The sequence below is a fragment of the Heloderma suspectum genome, chromosome 1 (genome assembly GCF_057233095.1).
Source record: "Heloderma suspectum isolate Gila_16-S chromosome 1, 16-S_ref, whole genome shotgun sequence".
NCBI classification, from domain to species: Eukaryota; Metazoa; Chordata; class Lepidosauria; order Squamata; family Helodermatidae; genus Heloderma; species Heloderma suspectum.
The window spans coordinates 206,449,939-206,466,971 of record NC_139458.1 but is presented as its reverse complement, the minus strand read 5'-3'; positions in this window follow the sequence as shown (position 1 = coordinate 206,466,971).

The window sequence follows — 17,033 nt, the reverse complement described above, 5'->3', positions numbered from 1 at the left end:
GCCCCGTCAACGGCTGCCAACACCTGGCCCCGCCTCCCCCAGAGACTGACCCAATCGCTCGTGAGAGGCGCCGAGCGCTCAGCCTGTCGGCACAGCGCTCGACCTAAACGTCGGCGCCTCGAGCCCGCCTTCTCGTGGCACGCCCCTTTTCTCCTCACACCCTCTTCCTCCCCCCACCTTCCTCAGCACGTGATTTACCGAGCTCGCGCAGGCGATGCGCTTCTTGCTCGCGGGGCCGCGCGCAGTCACAAGGCTTGGGCCGGGGTTACATAAGGCCCTTAGGCGCGTGGAAGTTAAAATTGGCGCCCGATTGGCCGGCTGGAATGTCACTCATTGGCTCAGTCAAGCGGCACAGCTCGAAAAACCAATATTGGTGGGCTATGTAGAGAATGTCAATGTCATCTTCTCGCTCCCCCCACCAGCCCGCCCCCCAAATATTCTTATGTAAAAACAGGCTTTTCCATTTCATGGTAACATACAGCCAACCGCGAGTCTTAAGCTATCACAAGGCTGCCCTTGGTGTCTGGTTCAGTTTTTCCAGTGCAGCAATCTTAAAACAAGGTACGTTTGTCGCCTCTTGCTGCCAAATCTTTTCTGCGATAACACACGCAGCACATAGCGTGTAACCGCAGTTGTCCACACTCTATCCATTTTCAGGGAGGGCCATACACACAGTTTCCCCACCAAATCTAGCCATATGTTACACACGTGCTTGCCACAGAACATTACTTTTTCAGAGGTGCAACTGACAGCTTAAGTGTACACCTACGACTCTAAAAGCTGCAGTCGCGCTTCCTGGGAGAAAGCCCATTGACCTCAATGGAACTTGCTTCTGCGTAGATATATGATTGCACTGCCAATGTGCAAAGGAACCCCTGCTGTACATGTGGAAAGGGGATCCGCGAGATAATAAACCTGTGTTGTTTTGCAACTTGCTGTCACACCCATGCTGAGAGATAGCTTCTTTTACCATTCTAACCTTTCTTATTTTAAGTCCTAGTTTTAGGGAAAGACAGGAGTCAGTTAAAGGCCAACTTCATAGAGCCAATATTGTTATGCAAGATTCTAACTTACTAGCAGTAACAGATTAAATTCAGTAAGAGGTATTAGTCAAGCCCTGTGCACATGAAGCAGGCCTTGTTGTTTGTTGTTCAGTCGTGTCCGACTCTTCGTGACCCCATGGACCATAGCACGCCAGGCCTTCCTGTCCTGCGCTCTCTCCCGGAGCGTGCTCAAGTTCATATTCATTGCATCCGTGATGCTATCTAGCCATCTCATCCTTTGCCGTCCCCTTCTCCTTTTGCCTTCAGTCTTTCCCAGCATCAGGGTCTTTTCCAGAGAGTTTTCTCTTCGCATTAGGTGGCCAAAATATTGGCGCTTCAGCTTCATTATCTGTCCTTCCAATGAGCACTCAGGGTTGATTTCCTTTAGGATTGACTGATTTGACCTCCTTGCCGTCCAACCCCAAAAGTGCACAGAAAGAAGTGATGTGCAAATCAGAACTCTACACTCCTCTCATAACAAAGTATCAATCACATTTCTTATGTCAACTTTCTTAGTTGAAATGAAATAAAATAAGAGCAATGTACAGCATATTTTAAGCTATGTAATTCACTCAGCCCTTGAGACAAGGATATAAATGCAAATTAAAACACTGTACTGTACTTTGATAGCCTGAGGCAGAATTTAGGCATTCTGGTGAAATCTAAGCGGTACTTGCATAATCCGAATAATACCAGATCAGGCTTTTCCAACGTTGAAGTTCCAAGGTGAAATCTTGGATCCATATTACCCCTAAATAATTCAGGACTACCACAAACCTCCATCCTATGCAAAGGAAATAGCAGTTACCATTGCTGAAGACAGGTTCTATCACATCCTTAATGTTAAGGAAAGTTTTAACTTAAGCAGAGATTATCTTCCAGATACCTGTTCTATGTTTAGCAATGAGTGGCTAAACGAGGCACGGGATTAATTGGATTCTTATTTCACAAGCTGGAGTACTTATGCAAGTGTAAACACACATTCATATATTATGTTTCCCTTGAGGAATTAATTGTCATTCAAAGGCATTGGGACTCACTCCTGCTTATTTCTGGAAACACAGTGTACACAGCAGACTTAGAATTCTTTCTTAATTGACAAACATCAGGAAATGCTACATTAATAACAATATACATGTTTATTACAAAAATAATGTAATATATATGTATTAACAAACATTGGTTCAAATAATATAGCTAGATCCCTTTATTTTTAGACTGTGCTCTTACAATTGTATATTGCTAAATAAGAATTATTAGATGAGTTGATCAAAAATTGCCAGTTCATAAAATGATTGATTTTGATGTATACAGATCAATTTTTCAGAATCTGTTTTACATGTACTTAATTATTGTAATTTTAAGTATAAAGGATAGCTGCAGTTTTCAGTTTTGACTTGTTTTCTGTACAGTTTTTCCAGGTACCAAATTATTGAGGTATTACTATTAAATAAAGGGCAACAAAAGAGAGAGATCAATTGCTACTCCAGGGGGCAATCCTATGTATGTTTAGACAGAGAAAAGGCCTACAACTCCCAGCATGCCCCAGCCAGTAATGCTGGCTGGGGCATGCTGGGAGTTGTAGGCCTTTTCTCTTTCTAAACATGCATAGGATTGCACCCCAAGGCAGCAATCGTACATACAGTTACTTAAAAGCAAATGCCGCTGGGTTGGTTTCAGACACAGGCTACAACCTTATACCTACCTATCTGGGAGTTAGCCCAGTTGAAGTCAGTCAGATATATAGGATTGCACTGCTAGTCAGAGTAGAACCACCAAAATCAATTGGACAAGTCAGTCATAACTAACTGAAGACCCACTGATCTAAATGGGTCTACTCTAAGCATGTCTGAATCCAACCCATTGAATTCAAGAGGATTTTCAAGTAAATATGTTTAGGACCAGGGTGTAAGGTTGCAAATCTTAAGCACACTTTAATTATAACCTATTATAACTGTGCTTCTCAAATTGCTTCATCTAAAATGATCTCAAGAATGTTCAACTGAAGTCAGTTTGAGCTGGTCTAGGATTTCTGACTATGCAGTTTAAGGATTACAGCTAACAGTTGTGTGTGTTAAGGAATGAATGTGATACCTGTTAATAAAGCTCACTAAAATGCAAATATGACAAAAATAAGCTGTACATTTTTTCTAAAAGCCTCTTGCAAATGTGTATTTTAAACCTAACCATTTCCCCTGGTACAGATTTTTGTGTTGTCATTTACAGTCAGACCTTAGACATGTTCATTCAGAAGTCCCAAACAACAGAACTAACTTCTAGGTAAGTATGCTTATTAAGGATGCACTTAACCAGCAGCCTAACAGTTATTTACAATATAAAAACCTAACTACTGTGCATTTAGATTTGCATCAGTATGCTGTAAGTATATAAAAAAGAAAACATTCATTCTAAACCGCCAGTTTACTCCTTTTCTTTTCTAGCCCTCTAATCATACTGGACAGTATCCAATTTGACATTACCACTAACGTAAATTAGGTTGGACTAGCATACGGTACTTCTAGCACAATGTCAATAGCATTTGCTGGCACAATGTGTTTTCCTAGAAAACCCATCATGCCATTGGCATTGGACTAGAGATCCCTTATGCAAGTGCAACATCATTTATGTTAGCAGCAGCGTCTAATTGGATACTGCCCTATATATCTACTTCTCAGTTGCTTCTATCTGTTGAATATTCATGGCAATAACAAGTTTTTAGTAAAGGGTTTTAATTTATCAGTTGACAGCAGATTATTATTGGTGATTAACCATGTACAACATCAATACCCCAAAACTGTATCCCCCAAAATTATTTTGATATTTGTCTAGCAAAAGCCTCGATTTAGCAATTGTTTACAAACTCCTGGATGCAAGGATTAGAAAAATTTCAGGCATTTAGAAATATGATGCTGATACCTAGAAAGCTGACAGCATTTATTCAACTTGTGCAGACCTGACCTCAAGATTTGAGGTTCTCCCTACAAAACTGAAGCTGGTGCCTAAGGTATTTCAATCCTGCCCACTTTCACGGTTTACTAGGCATTACCAATGCAGATAATGGGTTATTAAAGAATAGCATTACTTTGAGAGTAAAGGGAAAAAAGCAACTGAACAGTCTAGCAGGCTCACACTGATGTACTATAAACACTTTGTTCCATATAGGTTTCCAAGTTGTTTATCAAGGTTTTTATCGAAATTCCCTACTCACTAAGCAGAGATAAATTAAAGGTGCAATCCTATGCATGTTTAGACAGAAAAAAGTCCAACAACTCCCAGTGTTCCCTAGCCAGCACTGCTGGCTGGGGAATGCTGGAAACTGGGACTTTTTTCTGTCTAGACATGCATAGGATTGTGTCCTAAGCAAACTAAGTTTAGCATGCTTATTTTAGGGTTCCTCTTTCATAACCGAACTGGATGAGCTACTGTGGCACTCAACTGTAGATGGTCCAAAGGATTTTACCTGGCCAAGATCTAAAGTATTGTGACTAGTGTCTGTTGTTCCCACATGCACACAACATACAAAGCTCAGGTTACAATCTTATGCACATTTAGACAGAAAAAAATACTACAACTGGTATTTTTTCTGCCTAAATATGCACAGGACTGCGCTCTAAATTACTTTTGAAACTGAGAGGAACTTCAAAAGCAGTTTCCATTATGGCACCGCAGTCGGCTGATTAAAGGGGGAGGAAGTAAAACATTCCACTGGGCTAATGCAAGCCTCCCACATGAACCTCAGCAACTATTGCACATGGAAGCCAAAATGCATGGAAAATATAAGCTACACACTAATTACGTCTACTTTTTATCAATGTAATTCACTACTTGTTCAGTAATGAACAGAATGTTTCAATTAAGATCGCAGAATTGAAAAAGTGATTGAGACAGACACTAAAACAGTAGAACTCAATAGTGGGAAAATGTCAAGGAAGGCAAATAGTACAGCTACAAAAAGTCACTCAATGCTCTTGTACCTTAAGAATCCTCTTCATTTACATGGTTTTCAAAAAATATCATCATAGCCTTCTGTAGCATCCTTGCTATTAGCAACAGCATAAAATTCGCTACTGAACAAAGAAATCATCTCTTTGGATGGTTGAAACTGATTAGAGCAAATCTTATTTCTGTGCATATAGGCTCTGATCCTTAGGATGTTTTCAAGCAGGCTGTCCTGCAGCCTATTCTTTAACTTGTGTTTAATCAGATTCATTTGTGAAACTGTGCCCTCCACTGCTGCACTGCTGAAAGGCAAGGTGAGAAGTGCAAGGGCAAATAATCCTAGCTCAACAAAATCTTTATCACCCACTTCATCTGTGTGTTTTACAACTTCTATCCAGAATTGTTCTACCTGGCCATCTTCTGTGTTTGTCCAGGAAACTGTATCTAGATTTCTCCACTGCTGTTCCAGTTTCAAACACTCTCCTCTATATAAGGACAGAAATGATAGAGTTAAGAAGGCAGGTCTTAGAGGACTCAGAACCACTGAAGGATTAAGAGCACTGAGTGATTCAAGATGATGTACATTTGGGGGCAGGCGAAGCTTTATTTCATTTACAAGCTCAAGAACACAATCCCGACACTTCATTTGAATGACCTCTACAATTTGAGAAGGAAGTTTAGCATCTGCTAATTCTGAGAGAAACACTTGCCCAAGATTAACCTCTGAGAGGGGCAGGTAGTTTCGCTTGCTTCGCAAGTCATAGTTCATTATGGATGACCATGTTGGAAAGGCAGAAGGCTTCACAATTCTCTGCAACAGAATCTGGTAAAACGTCACTAACTCAGTAATAAGTTTAACTGGATTAACAGTTTCCAAGAGAAATAACTTACTGATCCTATTTGCTTCCTGGACAAGAGGCTGCAGAAAAACAAGATAAAGTATGTTAACAGGCTCAGAGTACATTTGATAGAGGAGCTCAGCACTGTAGTCCTTTTCATTGTCTTTTACAGACTGAAAATGCAATCTCAACGTATCATACTGGCTAAGTATTCTATTAATGCAAGGGCTAATGGACAGCCACTGTGTGTCAGTAAATTGCAGCATTTTCAGTGCATTCTCTCCAACGTTGATTGCAGCATACAACTCAGAGTACCGTTTCTGGTGAAATGTGCTTCGGGAAAACCACAAATAAGTCTGTGAAATCATATATTCCAGCTTCAGTGGAAGGACATCTATAGCTCTTGATAAGCATAGATAGAGGGAGTGACATATGCACTTAATAAAAACACCACAAGGATTGAGTTCATAAAATTTCTTAAGGAGTGAATTTTTATGGCCACATATACTTGCACTGAGACCATCAGCAGCAATGCCAACACACTTCTTTATGTTCAGTTTATTTTCATTTAGGAATGATAAGAGGACTTCTGTGATTAAATCAGAATCACTTGCAGTCAAAGTAATTATACCCACAAAGGAGGATTGTTGTTGTTGTTCAGTCGTTCAGTCGTGTCCGACTCTTCGTGACCCCATGGACCATAGCACGCCAGGCCTTCCTGTCCTGTGCTCTCTCCCGGAGCGTGCTCAAGTTCATATTCATTGCATCCGTGATGCTATCTAGCCATCTCATCCTCTGCCGTCCCCTTCTCCTTTTGCCTTCAATCTTTCCCAGTATCAGGGTCTTTTCCAGGGAGTTTTCTCTTCGCATTAGGTGGCCAAAATACTGGAGCTTCAGCTTCAGTATCTGTCCTTCCAATGAGCACTCAGGGTTGATTTCCTTTAGGATGGACTGATTTGACCTCCTTGCAGTCCAGGGGACTCGTAAGAGTCTTCTCCAGCACCACAGTTCGAAAGCATCAATTCTTCGGCGCTCAGCCTTCCTTATAGTCCAGCTCTCACAGCCATACATTACTACTGGGAAAAACATAGCTTTGATTAGATGGACCTTTGTCGGCAAGGTGATGTCTCTGCTTCTTACTATGCTGTCTAGGTTGGCCATAGCTTTCCTCCCAAGGAGCAAGCGTCTTTTAATTTCATGGCTACAGTCACCGTCTGCAGTGATCTTGGAGCCCAAGAAAGTAAAATCTGTCACTGCTTCCATTTCTTCCCCTTCTATATGCCAGGAAGTGATGGGGCCAGATGCCATGATCTTCGTTTTTTTAATGTTGAGTTTCAAACCAGCTTTTGCACTCTCCTCTTTTACCCTCAACAAGAGGCTCTTTAGATCCTCTTCGCTTTCTGCCATTAGGGTGGTATCGTCTGCATATCGGAGGTTGTTGATAATTCTCCCGGCAATCTTAATTCCGACCTCTGATTCATCCAACCCGGCATTTCTCATGATGTACTCTGCATATAAGTTAAATAAGCAGGGTGACAATATGCAGCCTTGTCGTACTCCTTTCCCAATTTGGAACCAATCGGTTGTTCCATGTCTGGTTCTTACTGTTGCTTCTTGACCCTCGTACAGGTTTCTCAGGAGACAGGTAAAGTGGTCTGGTACTCCCATCACTTTCAGAATTTGCCACAGTTTGTTGTGATCCACACAATCAAAGGCTTTAGCGTAGTCAATGAAGCAGAAATAGACGTTTTTCTGGAATTCTCTTGCTTTCTCCATGATGCAGCGAATGTTGGCGATTTGATCTCTAGTTCCTCTGCCTCTTCGAAACCCAGCTTGTACTTCCGGCAGTTCTCGGTTCGCATACTGCTGAAGCCTAGCTTGTAGGATTTTGAGCATCACCTTGCTGGCATGTGAAATGAGCGCAATTGTGCGGTAGTTTGAACACTCTTTGGCGTTGCCCTTCTTTGGAATTGGAATGTAAACTGACCTTTTCCAGTCTTGTGGCCACTGTTGAGTGTTCCAGATTTGTTGGCATATTGAATGCAGCACTTTAACAGCATCATCTTTTAGGATTTTAAATAGCTCGGCTGGAATACTGTCATCTCCGCTAGCTTTGTTGTTACTAATGCTTCCTAAGGCCCACTTGACTTCACTCTCTAGGATGTCCGGCTCAAGTTCAGTGACCGCACTATCATGGCTATCAGGGACATTCAGATCTTTCCTGTATAGTTCTTCTGTGTATTCTTGCCACCTCTTCTTAATCTCATCTGCTTCTGTTAGGTCCCTGCCTTTTTTGTCCTTTATCATGCCCGTCTTTGCACAAAACGTTCCCTTGAGATCTCCAATTTTCTTGAAGAGATCTCTAGTCTTTCCCATTCTGTTGTTTTCCTCGATTTCTTTGCATTGTTCATTTAAGAAGGCCTTCTTGTCTCTCCTTGCTATTCTCTGGAACTCTGCATTCAGTTGGGTATATCTTCCCCTTTCTCCCTTGCTTTTCGCTTCCCTTCTTTCCTCAGCTACTTGTAAAGCCTCATCAGACAGCCACTTGGCTTTCTTGCATTTCTTTTTCTTTGGGACGGATTTCGTTGCTGCCTCCTGAACAATGTTACGGACCTCCGTCCATAGTTCCTCAGGCACTCTGTCTATCAGGTCTAATCCCTGAAATCTATTCCTCACCTCCACTGTATATTCATCAGGGATATGATTTAGGTCATACATGAACGGTTTAGTGGTTTTCCCGACGTTCTTCAATTTAAGCCGAAATTTTGCAAGAAGCAGCTCATGATCTGAGCCACAGTCAGCTCCAGGTCTTGTTTTTACTGACTGTATGGAGCTTCTCCATCTTTGGCTGCAAAGGACATAATCAATCTGATTTCGATATTGACCATCTGGTGATGTCCATGTGTAGAGTCGCCTCTTGTGCTGTTGGAAAAGAGTGTTTGCTATGATCAGCATGTTCTCTTGGCAAAACTCTATTAGCTTTTGTCCTGCTTCATTTTGTACACCAAGGCCATGCCTGCCTGTTATCCCGGTGATTTCTTGACTTCCTACTTTAGCATTCCAATCCCCTATGATGAAGAGGACATCTTTTTTTGGTGTTAGTTCTAGAAGGTGTTGTAGGTCTTCATAGAACCGATCAACCTCAGCTTCTTCGGCCTCAGTGGTTGGGGCATAGACTTGAATTACTGTGATATTGAATGGTTTGCCTTGGATTTGTACTGAGATCATTCTATCGTTTTTAAGATTGTACCCCAGTACTGCTTTTCCCACCCTTTTGTTGACTATGAGTGCTACTCCATTTCTTCTAAGGGATTCTTGCCCACAATAGTAGATATGATAGTCACCTGAATTAAATTCGCCCATGCCTGTCCATTTTAGTTTGCTGATTCCCAAGATGTTGATGTTCAATCTTGCCATCTCATGTTTGACCACCTCCAGCTTACCTTGATTCATTGATCTGACATTCCAGGTTCCTAAACAATATTGTTCTTTACAGCATCGGATTTTCTTTTCACCACCAGACACATCCACAGCTGAGTGTCCTTTCGGGTTTGGCCCAGCCGCTTCACTCTTTCTGGTGCTACTTGGAAATACCCTCTGCTCTTCCCCAGTAGCATATTGGACACCTTCCGACCTGAGGGGCTCATCTTCCGGCGTCATATCTTTTAGCCTTGTGATACGTTCCATGGGGTTTTCTTGGCAAGAATACTGGAGTGGGTTGCCATTTCCTTCTCCAGTGGACCACATTTTGTCAGAACTCTCTGCCATGACCTGTCCGTCTTGGGTGGCCCTGCACGGCATAGCTTATGGCTTCACTGAGTTACGCAAGCCCCTTCGCCACAACAAGGCAGTGATCCATGAAGGGGGATACAATGCACAAAGGAGGATACAATGCATTTAAGCTTGTTGCTGAAGTATCTCACCATCAAACACAGTTGTTTCTGGGAAGACACATCCAAACTTTCATCAATGATCAGCAAGTAGTATCCATTGCCAATGTCCCTAAGAAGCTCCTTGTGCACAGAAGGACCGATGATATCTCTAATAATTGTTGAGCACTTTGTCCTATGAAGGCTTATGTCTTTCTCTGCTATTCCACCAATAATACATCCAAGGTGATCAACGGTGAAAATGCTCATGTGGCAAGCTATATGTGCTGCCAGTTTCAGAGCACACACATTTACAGATTCATCCATTTCTGCCTGCTTGAATTCATCAAATGAGTCTTGCTCCGCTTCAAAGGAAACTTGCTTTTCAAGTTGCAATGACTGCCGCACATCAAACTCAAATGGATGTTTTTCCACATTATGCGAAGGCTGTGAAAGCAAAGCAACATGCTTCTTTTGCTTCGTTTTACTGTGTGCAACAAGATCACTATGGTGAGCTCTGATTTCACATATGCAGTATCTGCATGCGGCTTTTGAGTCATCTCCTGGTACCCTCCGAACCCAGTCCTTTAAGCCAGCCTTGCCTTCCCAGTCTCTACAGTACCTCTAACCATACTTTGCCCACTTTCCAGTCTGCTTGGGTGGCATCATGGTGATGTGCTTACCAGCACTTCAGCTACAACAGTCTCTCCTTGAAGATAAAATAAAGAACATTTTAAATTAGGTTTTTAACAACTGACCAAACCATTTACCAAAATTAATTGTATAACTACACAGTGAATGAAGACCAATAAAGACTGACTCATGCTATAATCTGCTCCTTCTTACTGTCAAAGGTTGATTTTACTAAGGCAGTAAAGTAATGACAGCTATGTTCTGAATGTATTTATCCACCTGTACAGTATCTGTACAGCAGCAGTTCCTGCAGTCTAATCAACACTGATTAAACATACAAAGGAAAAAGTGTGCTGCTCTCATCTTGAACCAACAAGCTAAACGTTTGAACAGCCATTCAGTAGTAGACAGCTGAGCAAAAAGGCTTGAATCAGTATTGAGATCCCATCTAGCCACGGACCACTGAATGGCCTTGGGCAGTTCCATCCATAAAATGGAAGTAAGAACAACTTTATATGTGAAAGAATGAGATGAGACTTATTAACTTACCTTGAGTTTCTTGCAATACTGGAGGCTACAGTACTTAAAATGAATCAGAACAAGACACTACTATTCACATAGAGACCTTCTGCACAACCACTATTAAATCCACAAAAAGGAACCTCTAATCTCATTCTTAATGCGCTTGCATCTGGTGCCTTATGAGGCCTCTGCTGGCCTACCCCGTTCCAGAAATTAGTGTTTCTGCTCATTTCAGGCTCCCCTGAAAGTGCTACATCTCCATTCTGCAAGCGGTGTGTGCCACTTGCAGAAGGGAATCGATGGGACTGGCCACTCGTGGGCGGACTTCATCACATCCTGCCCCCAAACCATTACATTTAATACTTAACTGAGATATAATCTAGAGAAAAACGACAGAATTTCCTTTGAAATCAAGACAATGTCTAGCACTCAAGTCTAATCAGTCAATCTTAAGCATGTTTTCCAGAAGCCTTAAGCATTTCTCCAGAATGCATCCAATGCCTATATTTTAAAGGAATTTGTAACAGAAGAATAAAATCTAAATTTTACAACTCATTATATTTACTTCTCTACTTGAAATCTGAGGGCAGGGGAGAGATAGTTCTGATAAGAATGCCTTGTTTGAGAAGAAACACATGGCAAAGAGAAGCATGGAAAATATTTTGTCCCACTACAAGCCCTGCCTGGGTATATTTTCTCTTATGTTTACCAGCCTCAGGGCCCAGAGTGTAAGATACGGCCCCATTCTTCTTAGACCCCATTCACACTGCAGTTATCAATCTGTGTCTGAGCTGCACAGCACATCAGACATCAGTTTGGGGGATCGCATGATGGAATTCTCTCCCATGAAAAGTTTCCTAAACACAGAAAACTAGCGTGCCAGGCAGAAAGCTATGCTGGCCTAGAACCCTTCTCCGCAACATCTAGATGCCCAATTTCAGGATCGTGAGTGAAGCCCACAGCACCTCACATCCCCCCTCATCCTCCCTTACCAACCTGAGCGACCCCTTCTCCCGATCAGCTGCTTTCCACATGCACCGATTCCACGAGGCACACGCCTCGAGCCTCGCCCGGGGCCCCTTTCCCGCCCTACGCATCCTGATCCCAGCGTGCAGGAGCACCATTCAGCCCGCAACCCTTGCTGCCAAAGCCAGCCAGCCAGCCAGCCTGCCTGCCTGCCTCCTCGGGGGCGTCTCGGGAACTGCTGTTGACGCGCCGGCACAAAAGGCCCCCTTTTATTGATTTGTTTCTGCCTCCCTCCTTCCTACGGAGCCTCTACGCTCCCCACCTTTAGCACCCAAGACGCTTATGTTATAGCACGGCGGGAGAAAGGAACGTGCTGGGACGTGGCTCCCTTGAGGTCGGCTGCGAGCTCGCGGAGAGGCGCTCGGTCCCGGGAGCAGAAAGGAAGCCTCTTCTTCCTGGCCCCAGCAGCGTCCCCGGCATCCTGCTCTTTCTTCGGCTAACAGTCCCGCTTCGCCAAAGGCAGAGACCACCCGGGCGTCCGGCTAGCCCAGCCCAGCCTCCGCTATGCTGTCAAGCGCCGAGTAGAAAAGACAAGGCGGGGGGGGGGGGCGGAGCGGAAAGCGACGCGTGTTCCCCGAGAGCGCTTTGCGGGAGCCTCCCGAGGGTTATCTCTGTGCCCTTGCAATTGTGGGTATGGTGGAGACCAAAGAGCCGCCTGCTGGTGAAAGGGAAGCGGTGCTCAAGCGGCTTTCCCTAACCCGGCGCCTTCCAGACGTGTGGGACAGGAATGAAGGGGGCAATATGGTGCGGCGAGCGGGTGTGGGGCGCAAACGGACTAACATCTCGGCAAAATCAAAAGGGCAGCAGGCCACAAGCCCTTTCACACTCCGTTGATTTCAAAGGCGAATACTTAAACGTGTGGTAATGCTCCCATTCCAATATATGGTAGCGACACTAGGGGTGTTACTAGGCCTGCATCCGTGGGGTCCTGGGCCCAGATCTGTTCCAGAGTGTCCAGTGGCGCCACTTTCTCCCCCACAGAACGGTTTGTTTCCTTCAGCTTAACTGCCATGCAGACGGCTATTTTCAAAGGAGATTTTAACGGGAGGGGTTACCCCCCTTCCCACATCTTGCAACACCCCTCAAAAAATCTTCCCCTGCAACAATTTTAGGGGGGGGGGACGTTTTCCTTTAATTTGGAATTATATGGGTCAGAGTGCAAATTAATGGAAGAATTTATTTTACTTGAGATTATGGTGGATAAGAAATTAATTGGCTGGCTTTGCCTCCTATGAAATTTAAATAATAAATCCAAGTTATTATTTTTAAATTTGCATATATAGTTGTGAATTAGTATATGCAGATGTTATGCAGATTTGTGTCCTATGGATGTGGGCCCTAAATCTTTTAGGGCACAATCCGATGCATGTTTAGACAGAAAAAGCCCTATAACTCCCATGCATAGAATTGCACCCTTACATTGATCAGGGACCTAGTAATGCCTGTGATCAACACTGGAATCTGAATTCAGTTGTCTGAACTCATGGAGCATCTCTACACCAGCCTAAAATCCCACATTTAAAACAGGGCGTTGTGCTTCCATTTTAAATGCAGGATCACAGCAGACTTCCTTTACACACGCTTCCTTCCCCCTCCTTTTCCCCCTTATCTGAGTCTTCCGTATATTTCATTATACAGCCACTAGATGGCACTGTGGTCTAGCGCCTCTTATTGTCGCTTTTCCTTTTTCACTGAGGGAACGCAAGCGCAGTAATTTGATAGCTCATTACGATTTTTTAAAAAATGGAATAAAGGTCAGTTAGGGAGCAATCCTGTGGGGATAGGCGGCCACCTCCAAACACAGAGGCGACTGCCTATCCAATGCAGGGCAGGAGAGGCACGGAGGGGATTGTTTCCTCCGCGCTTCTCCTGCCCGAAGGCTGAGCAGGGGAGGAGGCTGCCAGATGACACATAGGATATGTCATACTGGCATTTCCGCCTTCCCCGCCCCAGAACGCCCCGTTTTGGCCCCTCCATGCTCCTCTTCAAAGCGTGGAGCGCAGGGCCTTTCCATGCTGCTGCGAAGCAGCGCGGAGGGGCGGGAAGGTCGGTTCTCCAGGAACCATCGTCAGAGTGCAGGCTCCGAGGTCGATTCCCGGAAAACCACATATCCTATGGCCATCTAGCCACTAACTAGCGGCCATAGGATTGCTCCCCCCATGTGGGAGCCGCGCTGGAGGTTAATGACATCATCTAAAGGACCCACAAACTTCCGTGAGTAACCAGTCTCAGTAGCAGAATAAAAGCTCCATGTGAAGAAGACAATGGTGTCGGTCTGAGTGTGAGAACTTCCACATAGACCAGTGGGAGAAATGTGCGATCTATAGATTTTGAAACTGGAAATATTTCAGAGAGTTGAGTTAGATGGAAACTGATTTTTGAAACACCAGAGTCAAATCATCTGTCTTCAATATCCAAAGCTGCTCATTTTCTAATGTACTTTGTTCTGAAGGGCAGAGATATCTGCAGAACGACGGGTCTCTCTCCACTGGTAAGATTACAGAAGCAGACAGGAAAGACCCAGATAGGCTGTTTGCATTATTTGAGGCTTACTTTAATCCAAGATAAATGCCTCCTTGGAGCAAAAAAATGTTTCTGTGAAAGAGACCGCAGCCCAACTGAACCAACAGCTGAGTGAGTAGATCAGCAACAGTATTGTTTTTGCAGATAAGGAAGATATGCTTAAGGATAGGATTCTTATGGGATCTAACTTGAAAGTAAAAAAAAGAAAAACTACCAATGCCGGATGGATTAGACAAAGCCATCAAGACAGCTAGAGCCCATAAGATATCCCAAGAGCACATGCAAAGTGTGTACTAGGCCCCAGCATTATAAAACAAAGAGGCAAAGGTGCAATAGGCCATTAAGCCACAGATAGCTCAGAAATAAATGTACAGGGTGAGCACACTAACTCAACATGTAATGCAGATTAGTTGCAAACATCAGGCAAAATAAAAGGAATGCCTAGCATGGTGGTGGGCAGAGCCAGCAGTGGGAGGGGCTAGAGCCACCGCATTCTCTTTAGATAATCAGCAACCCTCATTCTTTACCCTCTCTTACGATCACCCACACAACATCCAGCCATTCCATTCTCTCTCTCCCCGCAACCTTTTCACTGGCTCTTTACTTCTTTTCTGTCTCTCCCACTACACTTATCTTTCTCTTCCACCCCACCTCACCCCAGTACTCCCTCTTTCATTGGGCATCTTTGCCCGCAAAAAGCCAGCCACTGCCCTTATGAGGAGAATGAGAGAGAGCATGAGGTGGGTATGTGCCTGTGTGAGCTCGCAGGGCTGACCACAGAATGCAGTAGCTACAACACCTTTCCAAAGGAGGTATAGCACTCTAGCCACCGTGTTCTGTGGTTGGGCCTCCAAACTTGCATGTCTGCCCACCTGGCTTTCTGGTGGTGGCAGCTGGATTGCCCAAATGAGAAAGTCATGGTGAGGCAGAGGAGGACGGGAGTGGAGGAGAGAAATGCACAGAGAAAGGAGTAGGGCTGAGGACAGGAGATGGCCAGACCATATCCATCCTGGAGGCCTGTAGTTCCCCATCCCTGCCCTACAGTCACTAAACCTGATTTAAAAAATCCTAATGACCACAGAATGGATTGATAAACTCCTCACCATATAGAGCATCAAAAGGAAGTTTGAGGCCTTGGTTGAGAGTACAGAATGTTTGCCAGGATACTCCAGTAGCAAGCTAGTTGGAAATGGAGTGCTAGTCATGTATTCATCATGGCAATTGCCAGTAATTATCAAAGGAAAGGTGAAGGAGGAACTTCAGTGAATGGAGCAGATAGGCATAATTGAGACATTTGAAAACCCCTTAGAATGGGCCTGCTCAGTTACTGTAATAAAAAAGAAAACTATGTACTATATGAATATGCATAGGTCCCCAATACCAGAATAGAGTAATAAGCATCAATTGAATTTGGTCCAGTGTGCTTGATGCCATTGTATAGGACATACAGACATTTCATGTTAATTCATTTTGCTTACTGTCTGTGTTCAACAGTTCTGATACCACATCATGTTGGAATTTATTTTATTTTTTAAATGTTATAAACTGCTCCTTCATCCAGAAATGGATTCTAGGGCGGTATACAGGCAGAAATTAGATCCTTCAGCAACCTGGTGCCCTCCAGATGTTTTGGACTACAACTCCTAGAATTCCTGACCATTGCCCATGCTGGTTGTGGTTGATGGGAGTTCCCCAACCTGGTGCTAGCTGCCCTATCCGAAGCACACCTCAAGTTGCAGAAGAAGTAAATCTAGTCAAAATCGCACCTCCTCCATCGCTTCCTCAGATCTCACATCCATCCAAAAACGACGAGTCTTGCGGCCTCTTAAAAACGAACGCATTTATTGTGGCATAAGCTTTTGTGAACATTGTCCATTTCATCAGATGCGATGAATAAACTTCTTCTGTCCATGAAAGCTTCTGCTATGACGAAAGTTTTTAACACTGCAATCCTATGCATGTCTACTCAGAAGTAAGACTCACTGAGTGCAAGGAGCCTTACTTGCAGGTAAGTGTATAGGATTACAGCCTTCGTCTTTAAGGTGCCAGAATACTGTTTTTGCTGCAACAGACGAACACTGCCAACCCACTGGAGGTTGTTACCATTTATTTACTTACATACCGTCTAGTATAGTAAAATCTCTAAGCGATTTATAAACAAAAGCAGGTGAAAATTACATACAATGGGAGGCACCCATCCAAAAGCCGCGATCAAGAGCGCAACTCTATTCGGTTGAGCGCTAGCTTCGGATGGGAGCGGAGTTTAAGGATGCGATGGAGGCCTCCGCTCCTCTGGCTCTCCTACCCAAGCGCTGTGCTTTTGACCCGTTTAGGCTGCATTCCAACGCACGACACTTTCCTGAAAGTAAGGCCCCCTGAACGCAGCGGACTTCCGAGTAAACAGCAGCGGCTTGCGCCGTGCGTAAAACACAGCTCGCCAATAACACGTGAGCTTCCGGCGTAGAACTCTTGAGTTTTCTACCTCTATGGTCTCAGAGGCCTTCCCACGTCTCCCGCTCGCCTGCGCGCCGCCGCTCAGTCCTCCCGCGCCGCTGCCCTGCTCTCCGCTTTCCCCGCCCCGACAGCGGAAGTCGACGTCGTCGAGAGAAGGATCTCGGCGCGCGCGCTCCCCCTCCCCC